The sequence below is a fragment of the Strix aluco genome, chromosome 4 (genome assembly GCF_031877795.1).
Source record: "Strix aluco isolate bStrAlu1 chromosome 4, bStrAlu1.hap1, whole genome shotgun sequence".
NCBI lineage: Eukaryota > Metazoa > Chordata > Aves > Strigiformes > Strigidae > Strix > Strix aluco.
This window is the reverse complement of record NC_133934.1, coordinates 10,365,773-10,371,089: the sequence shown is the minus strand read 5'-3', so window position 1 is coordinate 10,371,089 and position 5,317 is coordinate 10,365,773.

Below are 5,317 nucleotides of genomic sequence, written 5' to 3'. Positions count from 1 at the left end.
AAGTTAGTTTTCTCCAAAAACAAAACCAGCTTTTCAAAACCTCCCAAATACCTCCAGGCCTAGTATTTCAATTCTTTCAAACATCTCACCCTGTTTTCATTGATTCCTCAAACACTGCAATTTGAAAATGACTTGGTTCCATGTTCTGCAAAGTGCATGTCTGTGAGCTGCATCATTTGCATACTTCCTCCAATGCAAGGACACCAAATACAGACAAAAATTTTGCATCCCCCTTGCACTACTCAGGACTAGAGAAATTATAAGAGACAAGAGATTTTGTTCTTCTAGCCTTCAAAGACCTTCAGCTACGCAGATCCAAGTCATGTTTTCATGAAGCTGCACGTTTACAAGAAGCTGAATCCCCTTTGCCAGCTCTTCAGTTCCTCTTTGCACCCACCTCTTCCCTTCTCCACCCTTCCAGGCTTAACCTTTTGTTCATTTTTTCTTGGCTGTTGCACAAGCCTTTCCACTAAACACCACCACCTTGGGGATGACTGACATATGGAGACCTATTGTATAAGTAGGGTTTGACTCAGCAGTTGTGTCTATCAGTTTATAACTTCCTGTTCCTTGACACAGTAGTAATGGGAGTCACCTTAATGTATTTAATCTGGGCTGGGCTTTAATCAACACTGGTGACTAATGCAAAACAATTGGAGACGGGGGGGGGGGGGGGGGGAAGAGTACATTCCCTGTGCCACCCCCTATCTGTAACAAAAAAATCCCTGATGCCAGTGATTAAAGTTCCTGGATTTTTAATCCCTTGATCCAATTTCTCAGGCTCCTTTCTAGATCTCAGCCTCACAGCAGCAGGGTAGTCCCACTCTTAATAACAGACTTGCAGTGGTTAAAGCTCCTACAGTTGCCTTAAAACACAGCTGAGACTGGAGTGACTTAACACCCAAGTGTGACACCCAAGAAGCCTCCACTGCCAGGGCCCGCTCAGTGCCTGCGATGGGCGGGAAGGCACCGAGCAGGAGACTGCTGCAGCCTCCAGCAGAGCAGCAATGGGGTTTCGCTGCCCACAGTGTGGGTGAAATGGGTTGGCACGCAGCGGGATGCAGGCAGCTCTGCAGCAGCAGAACATGGGCTAGCTTCAGAGCTTCCCAGTAACTCCAATTCATCCAGTTTGGTGTTGCTAAATGAGTGCCCAGCATTGCTGCAAAAAAGGACAGCATAGAAAGGCACTAAATTTATGGACAAGTGGAAGGGCTGATGTAGAAAAAATGCCAAGAAAGAAATCCTGTCTTCGGCAGCGCTGGGAGAACTGCACATCTGACTTCACCTCCTGCTTCCCTGCAACGCACCCCTGCATGGGTGGAGGGTGGCTGTCGGAGCAGGGAAGAGACAGGATGCTGCTACAGCCGCCTCCCAGCTAAGGGGAGGTCTCTCTGGCTGCAGCCAGGTGTCCTGGCCTCCTAAGTGGAGGTACCATGTACCTGAAACTGAGACATCGGCCACAGGGCTGTCTCTTCTGCTAAAAAGGAGACGACTTGGGAGAGCTGAGGAAAGCAAATAAAGGGGGCTGGGGGTCAAAATAAAAGGCAGGAAAACAAAAGGGATTTTGTCTGATAATGATGAGAGGAATGCCAGACAAAATCATCCAGGAAAAAAATAAAAATGAAGTGAGACAGAAGAAGACACGATGCATACTTAACACTGGCTTTGCATTCCAGTCCAAATACAACACGACTTCGCACAGAGACATAGCAGAAGGGCTGGAAGGTAACAGAGTCCTGCAGAAATGGAAGTTGAACACTACTAAGGTCTGATGTCATCTTTGATGTGCTTGTTTTCTCAGGACAAGGGGCTGTATAAAGATGGTATCTTTCACTAGACCAGCTAATACCTTGGAAAAAACAGCTAATCTTCTATCTCAGCTCAGGCTGAAATAGTATTTCATCTTTTCCACATAATAAATGAAGCCCATCCCAATTTTCCAGGACAGCAGGACCCCAGAATTGGCCTTACTTGTGGTTAGGCTGAAAAATTAGTTAATTTTTTTCCTCCAATTTTTCCAAAAAGAAAAAGATCAACTGTTTCAGAGTAAGACTTGTGTTTCAGAACTCATTAAGGTTCTTTAAAAAAATTCTGCAGTGATTTTCTCATATTACCTCCCAGAGCTTTCCTAAACACCTACATTTCTTAGCATACGTTTGGACCTTCCAGTACACTTGAATATATATATACAAAAGAGCCCTGATGCTTAAAGTTTCTGTAGGATCAAGAATGTATCAGCACGTATCATTGTCATTTAAAGTTTCTTTATGCTTCTACTTTCCCACAAAACCAAAAGTAGTTCAAACCAGTAAAGCCAATGACAAAATTCCTCAGTTGCTGCAAAACCCACAGCACTTTCCATCCCTTAAGTCTGAGTTTGGGAATGCTTTTGAAATCGAATTCCTCACACGCATCACAGATCAGACTGTCAGGATCAGCTTCCTGTTTTCTGCTCAGCTCCTCTTATAATCAAAAGAAGAAAATTATTTGCTCTTGTAATCCTGGGAATTATTAGCATTCTGAAGCACAACTCAGCTGTTTTCCTTTGGAATCAGAAAAGGAACCAAAACAGTTTTAAGGAAGATTTTTTCCATTTCTCAGAGCTGTGTCATTTGGGATGAGAGAGAGGAACAGAGGGAAACAGGCATGGAACTTGAAGAGGACCAATGACTATAACCTATAACAATGTAAAGCCATTCTCTCCCTCTCTAGCAAGTCACCTTTTGCAAAAATCACAAATCCATGTCTTAACTGATATGTATTGGCACATCCTTCCACAGAAAGTCTCAACTAGCACTTACAGGCAGAGTATCTTTTGTGAGTCATTCAGGAAGTGTTACGTCCTTTGCCGTTTCAAGGTTAGTTTTAAGCTCCCTGAACATACCAGGGCAGCGATCAGGTGCCATGACAGACAAAAAGGAAGCTGGGAATTAGAGAAAGAAAAGACATTCTGCTATCTTATTAATCCATTTCTCATCACCACTGTACAGCTCATGTCACCTTCTAATAAATTGAGATGCAGACAACATACAAAATACACAGAAAGGGAACCAGATACAGAAAGGCTTCTGCACAAGGGAAGATTAAATAAGCTCACATTTCTTAAGTAGGAAGAGAAATGACTGATGTCTGAGGCTTATAAAATCATGAGTGAACAAGGTGGTGAATGGAGAATTAGTACTTGCTGGTTTTCATAATGCAACAGTTCAGTATCAAGTGGGGAAAAAAAAAAACCAACAAAACCAATACCAAAAAGTTATTGTGTTAAAAAGGTATAATCAGATTTGAGAACTCACTGCCATGGGATGTTTTGGATGGCAAAAGGATAAATGGTTTCAAAAATGATCAGCTGAATCGAAGGAAGAAAAGTCTGTTGGCTTTTAAGCACAAGTGTGGATGCAGTATCTGGCTCAGGAAGTCCCTAAAATCACTAGCTGACAAAAGCCAGCAGGGAATCCTCAGGGAAATAAGATTAGAAACAGAGCAAACACAGTCATCACTGTATTATTCATTACTGGCCTTTGTCAGAAGCAGATCCTAAATTCTTTATCAAGGACTGCAGTCTTCACATTCTTGTACTGGCATGTACAGAAAGGGAACAAAGCTCTGTACCTCTTCTTGCTTCTGGGAGATTCCTACAGAAAGTCCGTCTTGGTCTGGGGGTTTGTATAATTGATTTTAGTCCTGTTCATTCTAGCCGTGTCTGGAAAACTGACATACGAGAGATAAGAAATCAGATTAGTAGATGATGTAATTCATTTTGATGACTGTAAATTATCTGCTGGTGCACACGTAGTACTACTACAGCACAACTACCTGAGGAACATACTGAAATTACGAAGTGTCTGACATTGCATAATGCTCTATTGGATCCAGCATCTTTCTGTAAAACACACCAAAAAGGGCCAATCCAGGTAGCAATCCAACTGAAAGGACAGACACCTCTATTGTACAAAGCAAGGAGAAACTGTTGGTTTCTGGCCATTCATCTACCTTGCTTCCTTCCCTTAAAATCCCTCCAAGAATTCTATTATTAAAAACCCACCAAAATCTAAACAATCACCAGCTAGATGATCTTTATTTGCAAGCCACCTTCAGCCAGTCTGTTCAACAGAAGAAACAATGGTTGCTTAGCGTCTGCCATTCAGTAAGAGTGGTCTCTGGTAATATCACAGCACAAAGGATTCCAAAAACTCTGGTTTCCTATTGCTGCTTTTAAAAGGGACCTTTCTGAGGAATCCATTTTAATAGTCTTACTATAAATGCATTATTCGGTGAAGGTACTTGAAAGTAGTGTCCTTTACAACAGGTATGCTTGACTACAATCTGACTACTCATCTTGACACTGCTAACAAGACAGGAGAGCTCTTAAGTGTGTTATGACACATCCCTCTTCACCTGACAGATCTGTTACAGAGTCTCTGAATGGCCTAGAGGAACCTAAGCTTGAAATTTTTAGTATCTTCCCCACATCCTCCACCCCCAGGATTTTTTTTCTCTGAATGCCCACTGAATAACCTGGAGGAAGACACACATATTGTGGTTTCCCATCTCTGCATCAAAGTGAAATTCCCTTTGATAGCTGTATAACATGGCATTTGCTTCACAGTTAACCTTAACTAAAAGGCACATGGATACCACAGCTGTGTTAGGTTCACAAAACTCCACCGCTGGAGATTTTTACTTTTGAAAACCCAGGGATTTTGTATTTATTTGCTCGAGAAAAGGAGTCGCTTCCCGCAGTTCTTTGAACATGCCCCCCCTCACCCTCATCAATTTTACCCCGGTACTTTTGACCACGACCACGCAGGAGGACAGAACGTTCACTTCCTTCTCTGGCTCACTGGAATTCCCTGATTTCACCACGCAGAGTACGCTGGGGCGCCCGAGGACGCGGCACAGGAAGCCGAGAAGCTCACTTCTTAACGAGAGCCAGAGGACACCAGAGCTGCCTGGGAAAGCATAACAGACACTTCACTTTAATTATTCAAACAAGTTTTGCAAGTAGCCATGACTGGGGGCACGTGCATACACACAGGAACACAGATTTATCATGAAACCTTGGGTGACAGCTAGAAGAAGCATTTACTGCCACCTCTACAAACTTTTCCTGGAACATCGTGTTTTTAAATTTTTCCTGTCACAAAAACCTTGCTGCAATAGGGAACACCACAACCAGCTTAACTTTTATATGACCAAGCATTTTCAAACCATGCTGGGAATGAAACAGCAGCATTAGAGTCCCATTAGTCACTGCAGTACCATAATGCCTTTATGTTACTTAAAATGGGACATGTTTTATGCCTGTAATAAATAG